Source organism: Cherax quadricarinatus, chromosome 14 (assembly GCF_038502225.1).
Source record: "Cherax quadricarinatus isolate ZL_2023a chromosome 14, ASM3850222v1, whole genome shotgun sequence".
NCBI classification, from domain to species: domain Eukaryota; kingdom Metazoa; phylum Arthropoda; class Malacostraca; order Decapoda; family Parastacidae; genus Cherax; species Cherax quadricarinatus.
Window position 1 is genome coordinate 34,643,010 of NC_091305.1, and position 23,021 is coordinate 34,666,030.

The 23,021-nt window shown below is 42.9% G+C and overlaps 1 long non-coding RNA gene across 2 annotated transcripts in view; it reads left to right on the forward strand.

The window, feature by feature from the left end:
- LOC138852693 (uncharacterized) overlaps positions 1-23,021 on the forward strand; it is a 194,052-nt gene that overhangs the window by 161,757 nt on the left and 9,274 nt on the right. Inside the window, exon 1 of one of the 2 annotated variants that reach the window (XR_011392014.1) lies at positions 7,508-7,642. The exons of the other annotated variant lie outside the window; for it this stretch is intronic. This is a non-coding gene — a long non-coding RNA (uncharacterized lncRNA). Of the gene's footprint in view, positions 1-7,507; positions 7,643-23,021 lie in introns of those variants that run through there. 2 annotated transcript variants of the gene reach the window in all.

Below are 23,021 nucleotides of genomic sequence, written 5' to 3' on the forward strand. Positions count from 1 at the left end.
ACCAGCGCTGGTATAGTGTGCTAGCACTGGTATAGTGTACCATTACTGGTATGGTGTACCAGCACTGGTATAGTGTACCAGCATTGGTATAGTGTGCTAGCACTGGAATAGTGTACCAGCACAGGTATTGTGTGCTAGCACTGGCATAGTGTACCAACACTGGTATTGTGTACAGCACTGGTATAGTGTACCAGCACTGGTATGGTTTACCAGCACTTTTGTGCTGTACGAGCACTGGCATAGCGTACACTGCTATAGTGTACCATCACTGGTATAGTATACCAGTATTGGTATATTATACCATCACTGGTATAGTGTTCCATCACTGGTTAATGTACAAATACTGGTTTAGTGTACAAATACTGGTATAGTGTACCAGCACTGGTATAGTGTACGAGCACTGGTATAATGTTCCAGCTCTGGTATAATATACCAGCACTGGTACAGTGTACCAACACCGGTATAGTGTACCGGCACTCGTATAATGTACAATCAGTGGTGTAGTGTACCAGAGCTGTATAGCTTACCATCACTGGTATGTTGTACCAGCACCGGTATAATGTACCAGCAATGGTATAGTGTGCTACCACTGGTATAGTGTGCTAGCACTGGCATAGTGTACCAGCACTGGTATAGTGTGCTAGCACTGGCGTAGTGTACCAACACTGGTATAGTGTACAGCACTGTTAGTGTACCAGCACTGGTATGGTACCAGCACTGGTGTGGTGTACGAGCACTGGTATAGCGTACAAGCACTGCTATAGTGTACCATCACTGGTATAGTGTACCATCAGTGGTATAGTGTACAAACACTGGTATAGTGTACCACACGCGTATAGTGTACCATCACTGGTATAGTGTACCAGCACTGTTATGGTATACCAGCACTTGTGTTTTGTACCAGGAATGGTATAGTGTGCTAGCACTGGTATAGTGTACCAGCCCTGGTGTGGTCGAGCACTGGTATAGTGCACCAGCACTGGTATAGTGTACAGCACTGGTATAGTGTACCAGCACTGGTATAGTGTGCTAGCACTGGCATAGTGTACCAACACGTATAGTGTACAGCACTGTTATGGTTTACCAGCACTGGTGTGGTGTACGAGCACTTGTATAGTGTACCATCACTGATATAGTGTAGCAGTACTGGTATAGTGTACCATCGCTGGTATGGTGTACCAGCAATGGTATGGTGTACCAGCACTAGTATGGTGTTCCAGCACTGATATGGTATACCAGCACTTGTATGGTGTACTAGCCCTGGTGTGGTGTACCAGCACTGGTATGATGTACCAACACTGGTGTTTTTTGTTTCTCACAATATATATCTCCTATACGATCATTGTTAAGTCTCCTGGGAGATAAAGACGTAATACTGATATAGAGGGAGAGTACGTTGAGTGTTTATGTAGGTGTATGGCGCAACCTGAGTGTAGAGTGTACAGGCAGGTGTATGGTACAGCAGTGTTTACAAGTGATGGAAGGTACAGTGTAGAGTGTACAGGCAGGTGTATGGTACAGCAGTGTTTACAAGTGATGGAAGGTACAGTGTAGAGTGTACAGACAGGTGTATGGTACAGCAGTGTTTACAAGTGATGGAAGGTACAGTGTAGAGTGTACAGACAGGTGTATGGTACAGCAGTGTTTACAAGTGATGGAAGGTACAGTGTAGAGTGTACAGGCAGGTGTATGGTACAGCAGTGTTTACAAGTGATGGAAGGTACAGTGTAGAGTGTACAGGCAGGTGTATGGTACAGCAGTGTTTACAAGTGATGGAAGGTACAGTGTAGAGTGTACAGTCAGGTGTATGGTACAGCAGTGTTTACAAGTGATGGAAGGTACAGTGTAGAGTGTACAGACAGGTGTATGGTACAGCAGTGTTTACAAGTGATGGAAGGTACAGTGTAGAGTGTACAGGCAGGTGTATGGTACAGCAGTGTTTACAAGTGATGGAAGGTACAGTGTAGAGTGTACAGGCAGGTGTATGGTACAGCAGTGTTTACAAGTGATGGAAGGTACAGTGTAGAGTGTACAGGCAGGTGTATGGTACAGCAATGTTTACAAGTGATGGAAGGTACAGTGTAGAGTGTACAGACAGGTGTATGGTACAGCAGTGTTTACAAGTGATGGAAGGTACAGTGTAGAGTGTACAGACAGGTGTATGGTACAGCAGTGTTTACAAGTGATGGAAGGTACAGTGTAGAGTGTACAGGCAGGTGTATGGTACAGCAGTGTTTACAAGTGATGGAAGGTACAGTGTAGAGTGTACAGGCAGGTGTATGGTACAGCAGTGTTTACAAGTGATGGAAGGTACAGTGTAGAGTGTACAGGCAGGTGTATGGTACAGCAGTGTTTACAAGTGATGGAAGGTACAGTGTAGAGTGTACAGGCAGGTGTATGGTACAGCAGTGTTTACAAGTGATGGAAGGTACAGTGTAGAGTGTACAGGCAGGTGTATGGTACAGCAGTGTTTACAAGTGATGGAAGGTACAGTGTAGAGTGTACAGGCAGGTGTATGGTACAGCAGTGTTTACAAGTGATGGAAGGTACAGTGTAGAGTGTACAGGCAGGTGTATGGTACAGCAGTGTTTACAAGTGATGGAAGGTACAGTGTAGAGTGTACAGGCAGGTGTATGGTACAGCAGTGTTTACAAGTGATGGAAGGTACAGTGTAGAGTGTACAGGCAGGTGTATGGTACAGCAGTGTTTACAAGTGATGGAAGGTACAGTGTAGAGTGTACAGGCAGGTGTATGGTACAGCAGTGTTTACAAGTGATGGAAGGTACAGTGTAGAGTGTACAGGCAGGTGTATGGTACAGCAGTGTTTACAAGTGATGGAAGGCAGGATGTCAGACACACCAGTTAATGTGCAAGATTCATGATGGGGGTTGAGTCAGCTGTGCTTCATATTAATGGTTTAGCTGATGGCAGCTGTAACCAGCAGGGGGAGAGGCACCAGGAACATCAGCAGCAGCAACAACAGCAGGAGCACCTGCACCAACACCAACACCATCAAGAGTAACACCGCAGCAGCAACAGGAAGGTCACCAGCAGCAGAAGCAGCAACATCTGCAGCAGCCGCAAGAGTAACAGCAGGCAGTAGCAACAAGAGCAGCAGAGCGTTAGACGGTATAAGAAAAATCAGTAGCAGCAGTAGGTAGGGAACCAGGAGCAGAATCAGTAGCAGGAGCAGCAGCAGAAGCAGCAGCAGCAGCAGCAGCAGCAGCAGCAGCAGCAGCAGCAGCAGCAGCAGCAGCAACAGCAACAACAACAACAACAACAACAACAACAACAACAAGAGCAGCAGCAGCATGAGTGGTAACAACGGCGGCAACAGCAGCAGCAGCACTAGCAACAACTGCAGCAGTGGCGTTCGATTAGTAAAGTAATTGTTCCAGATGTTTAAAATAAATTTAATACTGACCTGGTGATGACTGTTGTGTAGTGTCTGGTAGTTACACTTGTGAGATCTACTGAGGCACTGTGAGGATTACTGAGGCACTGTGTGAACTACTGAGGCACTGTGTGAGCTACTGAGACACTGTGAGGACCACTGAAGCACAGTGCCCTAGTGAGCCTCACAGCCTCACGATTGCTAACCACTTGCGTTCCCAAAAACTACACAATCCAGGGCAACATGGGTTCAGAGCAGGTCGCTCCTGCCTCTCGCAACTACTGGATCACTGATCATCATATGGTTTTGGATGCACAGGAAGAAAAAAAGAATGCAGATGTAATATACACAGACTTTACAAAGCCTTTGTCAAGTGTGATCATGGCTTAATAACGCACAAAATATGTACTTGGAGAGAGTTCCGGGGGTCAACGCTCCCGCGGCCCGGTCTGTGACAAGCCCCATGGTGGATCAGAGCCTGATCAGCCAGGCTGTTACTGCTGGCTGCACACAATCGAACGTACGAGCCACGGCCTGGCTGGTCAGGTACCGACTTTAGGTGCTTGTCAAGTGCCAGCTAGAAGACTGCCAGGGGTCTATTGGTAATCTCCCTTATTTATGCTGGGCGGCAGTTGAACAGTCTCGGGTCCCTGACACTTATTGTATTGTCTCTTAACGTGCTAGTGACACCCCTGCTTTTCATTGGGGGGATGTTGCATCGTCTGCCGAGTCTTTTGCTTTCTTTGTGAGTGATTTTCGTGTGCAAGTTCGGTACTAGTCCCTCTAGGATTTTCCAGGTGTATATAATCATGTATCTCTCCCGCCTGCGTTCCAGGGAGTACAGGTTCAGTAACTTCAAGCGCTCCCAGTAATTGAGGTGTTTTATCTCCGTTATGCGCGCCGTGAAGGTTCTCTGTACATTTTCTAGGTCAGCAATTTCACCTGCATTGAAAGGTGCTGTTAGTGTGCAGCAATATTCCAGCCTAGATATACTAAAGGAATAACTGGCAAAGTGGGGAGATAGATCTTTAACTTTCTTCTAAACAGTCGAACACAAAGAGTAGTGGTCAACAGAGTTAAATCGGAAGCTGCAGTAGAGAAAAGCTTTGTTCCACAAGGCACAGTACTCACTCTCATCCTGTTCCTTATCCTCATATCAGACATAGACAGAGAGATAATCCACAGCACCGTGTCATCCTTTGCAGACGATACTAGGATCTGCATGAGACTGTCATCTGTTGAGGACACGGTTAACCTCCAAGAAGATATATACTAAGTTTTCCAATGGGCAACGGAAAACAGTATAATGTTCAATGAAGACAAATTCCAACTCCTCCGTTATGGAAAATTGGAGGAGATAATAACTAGAACTGAGTATACTGCAAACTCTGATTATACAATAGAGCGGAAAAATATGAGGGACCTGGGAGTGGTAATGTCTGAGAATCTCACTTTCAAGGATCACAACAGTGCCACGATCACAACTGCAAAGAAAATGATACAGTGGATATTGAGAACGTTCAGAACAAGAGATGTCAAGCCAATGTTCTCTCTTGGCTGGAGTATTGCTGTACATTAACATCTCCGTTCAAGGCAGGTGAAATTGCAGATCTGGAGAGTGTACAGAGAACCTTTACTGCACATGTAAGTTCTATTAAACACCACAACTACTGGGAACACGTGGAAGCACTTGAATTGTACTCACTGGAACGCAGGCGAGAGATATATATCGTAATATACACTTGGAGAATCCTAGAAGGGATGGTTCCGAATCTGCTCACAGAAATCACTCCATTCGAAAGTAAAAGACTGGGCAGGAGGTGCAAAATACCCCAATGAAAAGTAGGAGAGCCATTTTTACACTAAGAGGAAACACCGTAATTGTCCGGGGCCCAAGACTGTTCAACAGTCTCCCACCAGGCATAAGGGCAATTACGAATAGGCCCCTGGCTGCCGGATCACCCGGGCTGTGGTTCGTACGTTGGACTACGTGGGGCCAGCAGTAACAGCCTGGTTGATCAGGCCCTGATCCAACGTGAGGCCTAGTGGACCGGGACGCGGGGGGCGTTGATCCCCGGAATACCCTCCAAGTAGACTCCAGGTAGATCCTCAGTGAGCCTCACAGACCCTCAGTGAGTCTCAGTGTCTCAGTAACCATCACAGTGCCTCAGTGAGCCTCACAGTGCCTGAATGAGCCTCACAGTGCCACAGTGAACCTTACAGTGCCTCAGTGGACCTCACAGTGCCTCAGTGGACCTCATAGTGCCTCATGGGATCTCACAAGAGTACCTAGAATCTCTTCCTCTCTCGCGTCTTTTGCGAAGAAGAATGTAATTATATTACTAAAGTGTCTACGAAAGTTCACTACGCACTGTGTTTCATTATCAACCGCATGAAGGACGCTTAGAAGATACTACACAAGTCTAGTTCCCACACTACACTCAGCACATACGTTGTGCTTCCACTCGACAAAAGTAGCAACAACCTTTCCAGTATCTAATCTGAACCCTACATCAGGGTCACCAACATTGCATCTAATAACCTTGAAATGATGGCCATTGAACTTCTTCTCTGACGTGTATACCAAAACCTGTGGAGGTTGTAACAAGATTGATGTCGGTGGCACCTCCAGAGAGACAGATACCAAAGTCAAAGAACGTTTTAGCGCATGCCGAAGCGACGACACAAAGATTGCTTTGCAGTCACAACACTAAAATTGCTTTGCAGTTTTCACGGACCACCGAGAACCACATATGAAGTTCCTAGCAGCAAAACTTATCAGAGCATATTGTTTGAAATCATCCGCAGTAATAGTCACGACCAATAGCACTTATCAAAACTCAAGATCATTCACATTCTTCAACATTTGAGGTTTGTCACAATACCTGATCTCACTGAGCTGGCTGTTTACATGTTATTTCCTGACCACATTGTTTCACCTCCGGAGCTCTTTCTAGGCTCTATAAATACTCTTGACTGATAAAATGCCTACAGGAGGAAACGTCTTCACAATAAAATATAATAAGTCTCAATATGTATCTTGTTTACATAGTGTCAGTATACCACTGTACTACCATGGAGCAGTAGGCCTACCGTAGTGCTCTTCCATTGTTCATATGTTAAGGTGCACAAAGTGTTCTCACGGTCTCTCAATGTCCACAGGTTCGTAAATCCATATTAACGGGATGCAAGCATGTCTTGCGCTCATGCCCTACTACTAGTTTTGAGTGGTAAAGGCTTGGACATCTAGCAGGTTGGTGTGCGCGCTTTAGATTGTAGTTGAGGCAAGTGGTTTTTGTGGCCTGGCGTGCTGTTGGAGTGTGAGCAAGGTATTTATGAAGAGATTCAGGGAGGTGGGAAGTAGTGTGTCACACTCAGGATGATGGGTGAGGATATTGTAGTTTGGAGGTTTGAACTGTGATGTCAGAGCACTTTTGGCAAGACAGCGATTCAAAGAATGACTGTGAATACCTTCTTATGGTCTCTACCTCGGTGGGAGACGACTGGTATGTTAAAATTATATTATATAAAGGTAACACTTGGGTTATCTTTATATACCATATAGCTTATGTACTTTATACACTATTGATCTGTGCTACTGTAGCCTGACACAACACTAGCACGAAATCTTGGTACAGAGAATATCTTCAACTAAATTGCTAAATCTCTGACCCACTTTATTGTCCTGACCTACTTCCACTAATGGGCTCCGTCTAAATGTCACCACGTCTACAACTACACCTCTCGACATCTTCCACAGACGAGGTAAAAGTATATCAAAGGTATGACAGTGTTACGCCCATCACCTTCCACATTACTTTGAGCCGATATCACTTATTGCGAACTTCCTTATTAAATGCTAAAATAAGGAAGTCCGACTGTATAATATTATCTGTGGCCTCATATGAGTTACCAAATGGAATCATGTAAATTTATGTACACAGTAAAATTATTTAGGTTAGATGTAGCAGTGCGATATGTGAAGCACTTGTGTAACAGCCAGTTTCTGGTTAACACGCTGACCCTCTACGCGTATGTCACGTGACCTACCTTATGTTAGGTCACCCCTCCCCCACTACAGTCAGTAACAGTCGATCTACAGCTCAAGGTGCATTGCATGGAAGTCCTCTGTTGTAACAGAGTCGTATTCCCTTAGATCATACTTAAGGTGGTCGTTGGGGACTTATTTGTATATTACATCCCATGTCAACTATCTGATATATTTACCGGTGATCTGAAAACCTTCGGGTAATAACTTGTAACTTTATTCGTGTGAATGGAAATGAAACCTTACGGTCTTGTACATAGTTCTTTGTAAATAATTGCGCACTCGTAAAATGCGAGAGACAAGCTAATATTTTATTATTGATATGTTCTAAGGAAAAATGTACTATTAAAGGCCGTAAGTTTTTACTTGTGATTATTGACTCCCTATGAAAAGTAGTTAGAAATTCATCAACTTATTGTACCTCGACATCCTGTAAGTGAAAAAGAGGATAAGAGGGCAATAACAGCAATATAATGTACACTGAGAACAGATTTCAGTTGCTCTTGTACAAAAAAAGGAGGAAATAAAGACTAAAACGAAGTACAAAACAAACCTTAATGACTCGGAGAAGCGGAATTTCAATGTGAGACTTGGATCGAAAGTCTCATAAATCACAACAGTGTTACTATTATAATAAAGTTGGTAGAATTACCGACAATATGTAAAGTAAAAGGACACAAGTGCAACTAATGTGACATTTATTGTGGCAACGTTTCGCTCTCCAGTAGCTTTATCAAGCCATTACAAACAATACACGGACACAGAGGGTATATAAAGGCTCAGAGTGAGGTGCAATACTAGTGAGGTACCATTTCGATGTTCACTAGTGGTTGTGGTGGCAGTAGTAGTGGTAGTGACAAAAGTAATACAATATGGTAGAACAATTAATTCGTACATGAGTAAAAGGATATAAAAGCTAGGTTGGACAAATATAGACTGGAAAGAGGCAGCTTGTTTCAGTGTTCACTCTCTGTAATGTGCTTTGTGTAGTATAACAGGAGAGACTATGTGATGGCAGGGTTTACTGTTTTCAGGAGGATTCTTGCTAAGACTTCGGACATGGTGAAACTGCCGTTGTTTTGTTTAATTGTATTTGAAACAGCGATCAGTGCTGATTCGAGGCACTTGCGTCTGCGGAAATTAGTTTCTTTGATCACTAATTGGGCGTCTCTGAATTTCATGAGATGATTGGTGGAATTTCGGTGTTGTACAGAGGCGTTGTTCAAGTTATCGTTCCTACATGCGTAAATGTGTTCATTGAGGCGGGTGTCGAGGTTTCTTGCTGTTTCACCTACGTAAATCTTGTCACAGCCTCCACAGGGTATAGTGTAAACTCCTGCATTGACTGGTTCGTGGTGCTTGGATTTTGTGACTTCCCTCTTCACAAAAGTACCTACCACAAAAGCCATCAAGGTTCTATGACGTAAAGTCAATCAGGACCTTAATCTTCCTCTACCTCCCGGAGATTTTGTTGACTTGATTGAACTGTGTTAATTTCAACTGTTTTTCTTTCAATAACAAGCTCTACAAACAAACCTACGGCATGGGAATGGGGTTCCCCATAAGTGCCGTCCTAGCCAACTTATACATGGAACACCTAGAGTCCGAACACTTCGCCAACATCATCCCTTCAAGCGTCACTTGGTTACGTTACGTGGACGATGTCCTCGTAATAACTCCAAAACGTTTTGATGTACAGGATCTTCAGGCAAGGCTCAACGCAGTTGAACCGGCGATCCAGTTTACACTAGAAGAAGAGTCCAATGACAAGCTACCTTTCCTCGACGTCCTCATTCACAAAGTAGACAACAACCTAAGATTTCAAGTTGATCGGAAACCCACCAATAAAAATGATCTCGCACACTTCTATTCCAGTCAAGATACCAAGACCAAAAGAGGCATCATCATCGGGTTTTTCCTAAGAGCATACCGAATTTGTAGTCCTGAGTTTATTGACGAGGAATGTACATACATTCACCAAACATTCACTGAGTTACATTTTCCTTCTTTTTTCATCAAAGACTGCAAGAAAAGAGCTCTTCAGATCATTATTTCTCCACGCATCAACACCACTCCCAACAAAATTATAATTCTTCCCAACAGCCAGGTTGCACTGAACGTCTCGAAAGTACTTTCACAAGCTAACACCAGAGTCGCCATCGCTTCTAGCACTTCAATAAAGGATCTAACCAGGACAAAATCCAAGCACCACGAACCAGTCAATGCAGGAGTTTACACTATACCCTGTGGAGGCTGTGACAAGATTTACGTAGGTGAAACAGCAAGAAACCTCGACACCCGCCTCAATGAACACATTTACGCATGTAGGAACGATAACTTGAACAACGCCTCTGTACAACACCGAAATTCCACCAATCATCTCATGAAAATCAGAGACGCCCAATTAGTGATCAAAGAAACTAATTTCCGCAGACGCAAGTACCTCGAATCAGCACTGATCGCTGTTTCAAATACAATTAAACAAAACAACGGCAGCTTCACCATTTCCGAAGTCTTAGCAAGAATCCTCCTGAAAACAGTAAACCCTGCCATCACATAGTCTCTCCTGTTATACTACACAAAGCACATTACAGAGAGTGAACACTGAAACAAGCTGCCTCTTTCCAGTATATATTTGTACAACCTATTTTTGTTACCCAGGTAATAGCTTTTATATCCTTTTACTCATGTACGAATTAATTGAACCCCCCCCTCCCAAAGCAACCTACGTCTCACCTCCTGGCACTATATAAGGCTCCATCCTGTCACTTCAGCTTCATATTGTTTCACCCTCCCAAAGCAACCTACGTCTCACCTCCTGGCACTATATAAGGCTCCATCCTGTCACTTCAGCTTCATATTGTTTCACCCTCCCAAAGCAACCTACGTCTCACCTCCTGGCACTATATAAGGCTCCATCCTGTCACTTCAGCTTCATATTGTTTCAGACAACGGAACAATGCTCTTCTCCAGACTGAGGGACTGACCACCTCAAAACTTTAAGGGTGATGGACTGATTACATCGTCTTCAAGTATCTTCTGCTTCTATCAACTTTTCTGTACTCGACTGAAGAAGCCTACTGTGTAGGCGAAACGTTTCGAAATAAAGATACCTAACTGTTGCATATGTGTCTTACCTTACGAATTAATTGTTCTACCATATTGTATTACTTTTGTCACTACTACTACTATTACTACTACTACCACTACCACTACCACTACCACTACCGAACATCGAAATGGTACCTCACTAGTATTGCACCTCACTCTGAGCCTTTATATACCCTCTGTGTCCGTATATTGTTTGTAATGGCTTGATAAAGCTCCTGGAGAGCGAAACGTTGCCACAATAAATGTCACATTAGTTGCACTTGTGTCCTTTTACTTTACATAGTGTTACTATTGTTACCCCAAGGATACCAATAGGAACGAAAGTCTCATAAATCACAACAGTGTTACTATTGTTACCTCAAGGAAACCAATAGGCTGGATAACTAAAACATTAAATATAAGAGTAACAGAACCAGTAATGATTATCTTTAAATCAGTTTTTCTGTCTAGGCTGGAATACTGATATAATGGCCGCCTTCATGGCAGGAGATTACTGAACTAGAGAACCTTCACTGCCTGTACAAATTAAGTAAAACATCAGAGCGTAGGTGAGAAAGGTACATCATAATTTACATCTGGAAAATCCTGGAAGACCTGGTCTCAAACCTGCATTCTGAAATCACTCCATATGAAAACGCAAAAGATTTGCAGACACTGCAAAAAAAATCCTTCGAAGTAAAGCAAGGTGCAATGAGTTCTTTAAAGGAGAAATCAATAAGTGTAAGAGGACCTCGGCTTTTCAGCGCCTTTAGCCAAATCTTTGGCTGTCTTTAAGAGGAAATCTGACAATTTTCTCAGTTCTTGATTTGCCTGTCTGTGGTGCATGCTTTGGACCGCTTATGGCAGACAACAACAGCCTGGTCAGTCAAGTCAGCAACTAGGAGACCTGGTCAGGGACCGACTCTTGGCATACAGAAAACTCCACAATGAAAGATCATCATCATAACTCTGTGATAGATTGATAAAGCCCGTGGAGAACGATACAGTAGTGTGCAAATTAATTGCGACAGTGATGAAATAAGACGTTTATTTGGAAAAATATATATTTGACAGATAATTGATTCAATAAGAGATATGACTACCCTTTGCTTATATAACAAATTCTTCGTCGTGGTACCAGGTCCTAATAACAGCAGCAATTAGCTTCGCTACAGGTGACTCCTGTTTTGTGATCCTGCGTTTAGTTATTGCCATTGATTCTCAATTGGGTTGAGGTCAGAGGAGTTTCCAGGGCAGTTTAGAAAGCTTAGCTCACTCTCTTCGAAGAATGTCAACATTTTTCTAGAAGTGTAGCATGGAGCAAGATCCTGCTGGAAAATGCCTTCTCCATCAAGAAAGTTTATATCCACAATGGGAAGCAATGAGTTGCCAGGATTGCCTTGTATTTGCCACTGTTCATCGTTCCCTCAACATTAACTAGCCGTCCAGAGCCTTGAGCAGTAAAACTACCCAATAACTTCTTAGCGCTTCTTGAATGTGCATTTCTCCGTCTCGCTACCACTGATCAGTACCCGTGTTCTTCAAAATGTGCCACATCTGACAATATAACTTTTCTCCAGTCATCTGTCGTTCATCCCTTATAATAGAGTGCCCACCACAGCCATTTTTTTCTTCATAACAGCAGTCATTTTTTTCTTAACCAGCTTCCTGTCAGTTCGGCCAGCTTCAAGGAGCCTTCATGGAACAGTTGAAGAATCAACGTTTACGCCAGCTGAAACCAAATATTTCTGTAGATCTTTATTAGTTTTCTTGGGATCTTTCACACTACTACTTATCATAACCTTGTCTTTGCGAAGTGTTGTCTTGCGTTTCTTCCACATCTTCCTAGATGCAGCACTCCACAGTCGCCAATATCGTCAGCTCTCTTCAGAATCCGGCCAACAATTGACTTTGCTAGGCTCAAATTTTTGGCAATCTGTGTGATACTCAAATCACTTTCTGTAGTTTCCTTACGTGCTTGGCTAGGTGTGGATTCCAAACTGGTGCTGCGTACTCCAGTATTGGCCTAACGTACACGGTGTGAAGGGTCCTACATGATTCCTTATTGAGATGTCAGAATGCTGTTCTTAGGTTTGCTAGGCGCCCGTATGCTGCAGCAGTTATGTGGTTGATGTACGTCTCAGGAGATGTGTCCAGTGTTATACTCACCCCAAGATCCTTTTTCTTGAGTGAGGTTTATAGTCTCTGGCCCTCTAGACTGTGTCTGTGGTCTTTGGCCTTTTCCAATCTTCATGACTTTGCACTTGGTGGGGGTTGAATTCCGGGAGCCAGATGCTGGACCAGGCCTGCAGCCTGTCCAGATAGCTTTGTACTTCTGCCTGGTCCTCGTCCGATTGAATTCTTATCAACTTCCCATCAACTGCAAACAGGGACACTTCTGAGACTATTCCTTCTGTCATGTCGTTCACAAATACCAGAAACAGCACCGGTCCTAAGACTGACCCCTGTGGAACCCTGCTCATCACAGGCACCCACTCTGACACCTCGCCACGAACCATGACTCCTGTTGTCTTCCTGACGGGTATACCCTGATCCATTGTAGTGCCTTCCCTGTTATCCCTGCCTGGTCCTCCAGCTTTTGTACTAATCTCTTGTGTGGAACTGTGTCAGACGCCTTCTTACAGTCAAATAAAATGCAGTCTTCCCACCCCTCTCTTGTCTTACTGTTGTCACCCTGTCATAGAACTCCAGTAGGTTTGTGACAGGGTTTCCCATCCCTGAAACTGTGGTGGCTGTCAGTTAAGCTCATTCCTTTCTAGGTGCTCCACCATGACTTTGCACACTATACATGTCACTGACACTGGTCTGTGGTTTAATGCCCCTCAAGGAAGGTTCCTTGATGTTGGTGAGGGGCTCTTGATTTAGGGAATTGGATCTGTGCTCCAGTTCCCCGAATTAAGCCTGAATACCTTCCACATCCCCCCCCCCCAGGCGCTGTATAATCCTCCGGGTTTAGCGCTTCCCCCTTGATTATAATAATAATAATAATGTGGTTTAATGCTTCGTGTCTGTCTCCTTTTTTAAAAACTGAGACTACGTCTACTGTCTTCCATACCTCAGGTAGTCGCCCTGTTTCGATAGAGGTGTTGAAGATAGTTGTTGGTGGTCCACATAGCGCCTCTGCACCCTCTCTCAGGACCCATGGAGAGATGTTATCGGGCCCTATCGCCTTTGAAGTATCTAGCTCAAAGGCGGTTGTATGCATTGTGTCCAACACTTGATGATGTACCCCACCTCTCCGTCTCTCTGGAGTCCCTTCTGTCTCATCTGTGAACACTTTTTTGGATCTCTTGTTGAGCTCCTCACATACTCTGCGGTCGTTTCTTTCTGAACTCCCCTCTGTGTACTCACCTACATATAGTTGCAGGGGTCGAGACTCGGAGGGGGGGGAGGAAGAGGAGGAGGAGGAGGAGGGAGGTAAGTAAGTAAATAACAGCATCAAAGCTGATTAACATGATCAAGGTGGTTGTTAGTAGCGGTGTCACTCGTCACCAGTGAGGAAAGGGCCGCAAGGGTGGCACTCGTGCCTAGGCACAGGAAGGCACTGAAGTAGACGAAGGTAATTAACTCTTATTCTTAATTTCAGCGCGCACTATTTTTGCTTCCTCATTGTGCAGGACCAGCCTTTTCAATTCGTAAGTATTCCTGTGTATGTGCGCGCCTTGTTGTGCTTACGGAGGGATCGGGGGTTCCAGACCCAGCTCCTAATCCCACCTTCTAGACTACTTTGATCCGCATTCCTGATTTCTGGCCTCCTGGACCTTGTTATATATATTCTTAAAGCTGTGTATTGAACTTGCTTCCTTCTATCCTCAAGTGACTTTAAGGAAGCCATCAACAGTATGCCTATAAATTCTGCCTCAGCCTCAGACTCTCCCAACTCCATATTTATTAAAAGTTACAAGAAACCACTATCTCGGGCCTTTAGTATTGTATTGAGGAGCCTGTACACAGGTGTCATCCCACAATCATTCAAAACCACTGATATTGCCCTACTTCACAAAGGTGGCAGTAAAGCGGTCGTGAAAAACTGTAGACCAATAGCCCCATCTTCACACATTTTCAGAATCTTTGGATGGGTCTTAAGTAGCAAGACTGCCAGTCACATGGAATCACAACATTTGCACAATCCAAGGCAACATGGGTTCAGGGCAGGTCACTCCTGCATTTCTTGGATGCACTGGAAGATAAACTAGAGTAAATGCTGATGTAGTGTACGCTGATTTTGCAAAAACTTTTGATTAGTTCGACCATGGTGTGATAGTGCACAAAATGCCTGTAAAAGGAATAACTAAAATAGTGGGCAAATGGATATTTAATTTCTTAATTACGCAGAGAGAATAATAGTAAAAGTGAGGTTGGAGGCTGCCTAAATGACAAGTTTGTTCCTGAAGGCACAATACTTGCTTCACTTGTTTCTCATTTTTATATCCGACATAGACAAGGACTTCATTCATAGCACAGTAACATTCTTTACTGATGACGCCAGTCTCTTTTTGAAAATGGCGTTTATTGGACAGTTATCGAATCTTCAAACGGATTTAAATAAAGTCTTCCAGTCCTTCTCAGGAAACACTGTGATGTTCAGTGAAGACGAGTTTCAGCTGCTCCACTGTGGAAGCATCGAGAAAATAAACACTGAAACGGAGTACAGGACTAACTCAAATAATTCAGTAGAGCGAAAGTTTCGTGTGCGAGGCGTGGGAGCGATGGTATCCGATCTTACATTCGGATGAGATTGTAACCTAATAACCACCAATATTTTTAATGGTAATAACATACTTTAATATTCTCTTGATTCTCTTTCCATATTATATTGGGGAGATTTACTACGCGAACAATTTAAAATAAATTAAATGACTGTAATATTTGTTAAGATGTAACAAGTGTCCACTAAGTCTGATTATGTAATCCTGTATTTAGGCGCCAGTTCTTACAGGATGAGCTGCTGCTGCATATTAAACTAACTGCTTACACACCTGTAGGCTGCACCCACCTACCAACCTACATATCTACCTCACACACCTGTGGGCTGCACCTACGTGCCTCACACACCTGTGGGATGCACCTACGTGCCTCACACACCTGTGGGATGCACCTACGTGCCTCACACACCTGTGGGATGCACCTACGTGCCTCACACACCTGTGGGATGCACCTACGTGCCTCACACACCTGTGGGATGCACCTACGTGCCTCACACACCTGTGGGATGCACCTACGTGCCTCACACACCTGTGGGATGCACCTACGTGCCTCACACACCTGTGGGATGCACCTATGTGCCTCACACACCTGTGGGATGCACCTACGTGCCTCACACACCTGTGGGATGCACCTACGTGCCTCACACACCTGTGGGATGCACCTACGTGCCTCACACACCTGTGGGATGCACCTACGTGCCTCACACACCTGTGGGATGCACCTACGTGCCTCGCACACCTGTGGGATGCACCTACGTGCCTCGCACACCTGTGGGATGCACCTACGTGCCTCGCACACCTGTGGGATGCACCTACGTGCCTCGCACACCTGTGGGATGCACCTACGTGCCTCGCACACCTGTGGGATGCACCTACGTGCCTCGCACACCTGTGGGATGCACCTACGTGCCTCGCACACCTGTGGGCTGCACCTACGTGCTTCACACCTGTGGGCCGCACCTACGTGCCTCACACACCTGTTGGCCGCACCTACGTGCCTCACACATGTGGGCCGCACCTACCTACCTCACACCTGTGGGCTGCACCTTCCTACCTCACACCTGTGGGCTGCACCTACATACCTACCTCACACCTGTGGGCTTCATCTTCCTATCTCACACACCTGTGGGCCGCACCTTCCTACCTCACACACCTGTGGGCCGCACCTTCCTACCTCACACACCTGTGGGCCGCACCTTCCTACCTCACACACCTGTGGGCCGCACCTTCCTACCTAACACACCTGTGGACCGCACCTTCCTACTTCACACACCTGTGGACCGCACCTTCCTACCTCACACACCTGTGGACCGCACCTTCCTACCTCACACACCTGTGGACCGCATCTTCCTACCTCACACACCTGTGGGCCGCATCTTCCTACCTCACACACCTGTGGGCCACACCTTCCTACCTCACACACCTGTGGGCTGTTCCTACCTCACACACCTGTGGGCTGTGCCTTCCTACCTCACACACCTGTGGGCCGCATTTTCCTACCTCACAAACCTGTGAGCCACACCTTCCTACCTCACACACCTGTGGGCCGCACCTTCCTACCTCACACACCTGTGGGCCGCACCTTCCTACCTCACACACCTGTGAGCCGCACCTTCTTACCTCAAACACCTGTGGGCTGCACCTTCCTACCTCACACACCTGTGGGCCACCCCACCCACACATACAATTCTATGATATTTAAGCATCCCAGAGTGATAAAATGTATATACAGTTCACTCATTACTTACCTTAAAATATAGGGTGAGATGAGTAGTATTTATTGTAAAAAATCAAGTGTGGTATGTATGGTAGTCAGCCGGGCTACCATACCAGGCCAACTCACCTACACATAACATTCTATTACATTTAAGCATCCCAGAGCAACAAAATGTATATACAGTTCACTCATTACTTACCTTAAAATATTTGTAGTCTTAATGTAGGGTCAGGAGTAAGTAAATGAGATAAAATGAATAAATGAGAGAGAGAAAGAATGAGTACATGAGAGAGGACAGGCGCAGAGTTATGTAAACAAACCAGGCGAAGGTAAGTTTTGTAAACGAAGTGTACACGGTAGAATAAATAAAGAACACTCCCATTCTCATGTAACATCATTTTGAGAAGAAATGATGCTCTGAGTGAAGGCAGTGGAAATAAGCCACTCTGACTTTTTTGGGTTATCCTAGGTTCTCTACACATATGTTGTTATGTATGATAATCTATGTAACTGTATTTGTGTATACCTGAATAAACTTACATACATACGAAAGGAATAATTTTCTACAGTTACCCCCAGTAACACATTTTCTCTTATGTTAGATTAGAGAAAATGTTATTCTTGGCATCACTTGTACAAGTTATCTAGCTACGACATCTCATATTTATGTTTATTTATTCTATTGTAGGGTGTATTTATCATCTTTTTATGTTATGTATCGTGTTTATTATATAATTTTGAAAAAAATATCATGGATGGATTAATGAAAATGTGTATATTAACGTAATATACAACATATAATGAGACTCGGTGATTATTATTATTATTATTATTATTAGCATTTCTAATATGACGTCACTTGTGCAAGTCGTCTGCTACCACATCTCATATTTATGTTTATTTATTCTATTGTGGGGTGTATTTATCATCTTTTTATGTTATGTATCGTGTTTATTATATAATTTTGAAAAAATATCATAGATGGATTAATGAAAATGTGTATTTAACGTAATATACGACATTTAAATGAGACTCGATGATTATTATTATCATTTCTAATATGACGTCTGGAGACATAAGACACTCTTACTGATTTTAATGTGTACCTGCATGCCAGCACAGTATGTAAGTTTATTTAAGTACAGGTATACATAAGTATAATTATCAGAGTATATATAAAATATGAAATAACTTTTAAAAACATTTGAAATTTTGGAGTTTCCAGACAAAATGGAGAGACTTAGTGCTTACTGAGCTCACGAAGAATGTAAACAAACAAGGTGGGGCGCAGTGACCGTATTAGAAAGTCAGGTGGGGGGAGCCGTATAGCGAGTTTTGGTCATAATTTGAAATGACCGTATTAGCGGAACGCCGTAAAGCGAAACGCCGTAAAGCAGGGCCCTACTGCGTATATATATATATATATATATATATATATATATATATATATATATATATATATATAATATATATATAGGTAGTAGGTTGGTAGACAGCAACCACCCAGGGAGATACTACCGTCCTGCCAAGTGAGTGTAAAACGAAAGCCTGTAATTGTTTTACATGATGGTAAAATTGCTGGTGTCTTTTGTCTGGCTTATAAATATGCAAGATTACAGGCATGACTTGCTACTTCTACTTACACTTAGGTCACACTACACATACATGTACACATTTATTTATACACACTCATCTGAGTTTTCTTTGGAACAATGGGCTAGTAACCCCTTTTCCTGTAAAGATTACTAAAAAGAATAAGAAGAAAATTGTCAAAGTGGGAAGTCTGAATGTGCGTGGATGTTGTGCAAATGATAAGAAAGAGATGATTGTGGATGTTATGAATGAGAAGAAACTGGATGTCCTGGCTTTAAGTGAAACAAAGCTGAAGGGGGTGGGAGAGTTTCAATGGAGAGGAATAAATGGGATTAGGTCAGGGGTTTCAAATAGAGTTAGAGCTAAAGAAGGAGTAGCAATAATGTTGAAGGATAAGCTATGGCAGGAAAAGAGGGACTACAAATGCATAAATTCAAGGATTATGTGGAGTAAAATAAAGATTGGATGTGAAAAGTGGGTTATAGTAAGCGTGTATGCACCTGGAGAAGAGAGAAGTGTAGAGGAGAGAGAGAGATTCTGGGAAATGTTGAGTGAATGCGTGGGGAGTTTTGAATCAAGTGTGAGAGTAATGGTGGTTGGGGATTTCAATGCTAAAGTGGGTAAAAATGTTATAGAGGGAGTAGTAGGTAAATTTGGGATGCCAGGGGTAAATGTAAATGGGGAGCCTTTAATTGAGCTATGTGTAGAAAGAAATTTGGTAATAAGTAATACATATTTTATGAAAAAGAGGATAAATAAATATACAAGGTATGATGTAGTACGTAATGAAAGTAGTTTGTTAGATTATGTATTGGTGGATAAAAGGTTGATGGGTAGGCTCCAGGATGTACATGTTTATAGAGGGGCAACTGATATATCGGATCATTATTTAGTTGTAGCTACAGTTAGAGTAAGATGTAGATGGGAAAAGAGGAAGGTGGCAACAACAAATAAGAGGGACGTGAAAGTGTATAAACTAAGGGAGGAGGAAGTTCGGGTGAGATATAAGCGACCATTAACAGAAAGGTGGGCTAGTGCAAAGATGAGTAGTGGGGGGGTTGAAGAGGGTTGGAATAGTTTTAAAAATGCAGTATTAGAATGTGGGGCAGAAGTTTGTGGTTATAGGAGGGTGGGGGCAGGAGGAAAGAGGAGTGATTGGTGGAATGATGAAGTAAAGGGTGTGATAAAAGAGAAAAAGGTAGCTTACGAGAGGTTTTTACAAAGCGGAAGTGTTATAAGAAGAGCAGAGTATATGGAGAGTAAAAGAAAGGTGAAGAGAGTGGTGAGAGAGTGCAAAAGTCGAGAGCAGATGAAAGAGTGGGAGAGGCACTGTCAAGAAATTTTAATGAAAATAAGAAAAAATTTTGGAGTGAGTTAACCCTTTCAGGGTCCGTCCCGTAGATCTACGGCTTTACGTTCAGGGTCCAAACCGTAGATCTACGCCATGAGCTCAGCTCACTCTGATAAACTGTGAGTGGTACATTTGGGCCTAGATATGAGAGAATACATCTATGTGGTATGTGTGCACCACATAAAACAGATCCTGCAGCACACTGTGTATAATGAGAGAAAAAAAATGAAATCATGATTTTTCGATTAAAACAGCAACTTTGCAGTGTTTTTTCGTATGTTTTTTATAGTTGTATTTGCGATTTCTTGGTCTCATTTGATAGAATGGAAGACATATTACAGAAATAGAGATGATTTTGATTGGTTTTAGTATTGGAAATGGCTTGAAACTGAGCTCAAAGTAGCGGAAATGTTAAATTTTTGCCGATATTCAAGAGTAAACAAACGACCTCACACGTCTAATACACGTCAGCTGGTGGGTCTAATATACATTCACAAATATGGTGATGATATTTATACAATTATTACAGTATTGCATAACAGTAAATCTTCTATTTTTTGGTGTGAATAAAAATTCATTATGTGAATAAAAAATCAAAATGGAATTTATTTGTAAAGCCTCAAAATATAACTAGTGAACAGAGGAAATGTTAGTTTAGTGCCAGGAATGCCTATATTGTTCATTCTGGACCCTATTTTGAAATTGGAATATTTTGAACTTTGTGTTAAATTGGCCATATTAACAGTTTCCGATCACTTTATTTTGTAGTTGAAACAGTTGACTTGGCGATTTCTTGTGCTCAATCGATAGAATAGAAGTAATACTAGTGAAATAGCTAAGAATTTGGTTGATTGGAATAATGTAATTGGCCTAAAATGGGAGTCAAAGTCGGCAAAATTGCCGATTCGTAAATATCGCTGACACATCAAAATTCGCGAGAGCATAATTTCGTCAATTTTCCACCAAATTTCGTACTTTTTGTTTTATTACCTTCACAAAAAGATTCTCTACGATTTCATAAGAAAAAATAACAAATTTTTTTTTTTTTAAATTCTTGGACACTGGTGCGTGACTCCACATTTGGGCCTTGGACCCTGAAAGGGTTAAACAAGTTAAGATAGCCTAGGGAAAGTATGGATTTGTCCGTTAAAAACAGAGTAGGGGAGTTAGTAGATGGGGAGAGGGAGGTATTAGGTAGATGGCGAGAATATTTTGAGGAACTTTTAAATGTTGAGGAAGAAAGGGAGGCGGTAATTTCATGCACTGGCCAGGGAGGTATACCATCTTTTAGGAGTGAAGAAGAGCAGAATGTAAGTGTGGTGGAGGTACGTGAGGCATTATGTAGAATGAAAGGGGGTAAAGCAGCTGGAACTGATGGGATCATGACAGAAATGTTAAAAGCAGGGGGGTTTATAGTGTTGGAGTGGTTGGTACTTTTGTTTAATAAATGTATGAAAGAGGGGAAGGTACCTAGGGATTGGCAGAGAGCATGTATAGTCCCTTTATATAAAGGGAAAGGGGACAAAAGAGATTGTAAAAATTATAGAGGAATAAGTTTACTGAGTATACCAGGAAAAGTATATGGTAGGGTTATAATTGAAAGCATTAGAGGTAAGACAGAATGTAGAATTGCGGATGAGCAAGGAGGCTTCAGAGTGGGTAGGGGATGTGTAGATCAAGTGTTTACATTGAAGCATATATGTGAACAGTATTTAGATAAAGGTAGGGAAGTTTTTATTGCATTTATGGATTTAGAAAAGGCATATGATAGAGTGGATAGAGGAGCAATGTGGCAGATGTTGCAAGTTTATGGAATAGGTGGTAAGTTACTAAATGCTGTAAAGAGCTTTTATGAGGATAGTGAGGCTCAGGTTAGGGTGTGTAGAAGAGAGGGAGAATACTTCCCGGTAAAAGTAGGTCTTAGACAGGGATGTGTAATGTCACCATGGTTGTTTAATATATTTATAGATAGGGTTGTAAAAGAAGTAAATGCTAGGGTGTTCGGGAGAGGGGTGGGATTAAATTATGGGGAATCAAATTCAAAATGGGAATTGACACAGTTACTTTTTGCGGATGATACTGTGCTTATGGGAGATTCTAAAGAAAAATTGCAAAGGTTAGTGGATGAGTTTGAGAATGTGTGTAAAGGTAGAAAGTTGAAAGTGAACATAGAAAAGAGTAAGGTGATGAGGGTATCAAATGATTTAGATAAAGAAAAATTGGATATCAAATTGGGGAGGAGGAGTATGGAAGAAGTGAATGTTTTCAGATACTTGGGAGTTGACGTGTCGGCGGATGGATTTATGAAGGATGAGGTTAATCATAGAATTGATGAGGGAAAAAAGGTGAGTGGTGCGTTGAGGTATATGTGGAGTCAAAAAACGTTATCTATGGAGGCAAAGAAGGGAATGTATGAAAGATAGTAGTACCAACACTCTTATATGGATGTGAAGCTTGGGTGGTAAATGCTGCAGCGAGGAGACGGTTGGAGGCAGTGGAGATGTCCTGTCTAAGGGCAATGTGTGGTGTAAATATTATGCAGAAAATTCGGAGTGTGGAAATTAGGAGAAGGTGTGGAGTTAATAAAAGCATTAGTCAGAGGGCAGAAGAGGGGTTGTTGAGGTGGTTTGGTCATTTACAGAGAATGGATCAAAGTAGAATGACATGGAGAGCATATAAATCTATAGGGGAAGGAAGGAGGGGTAGGGGTCGTCCTCGAAAGGGTTGGAAAGAGGGGGTAAAGGAGGTTTTGTGGGCTAGGGGCTTGGACTTCCAGCAAGCGTGCATGAGCGTGTTAGATAGGAGTGAATGTAGGCGAATGATACTTGGGACCTGACGATCTGTTGGAGTGTGAGCAGGGTAATATTTAGTGAAGGGATTCAGGGAAACCAGTTATGTTCATATAGTCGGACTTGAGTCCTGGAAATGGGAAGTACAATGCCTGCACTTTAAAGGAGGGGTTTGGGATATTGACAGTTTGGAGGGATATGTTGTGTATCTTTATACATATATGCCTCTAAGCTGTTGTATTCTGAGCACCTCTGCAAAAGCAGTGATAATGTGTGAGTGTGGTGAAAGTGTTGAATGATGATGAAAGTATT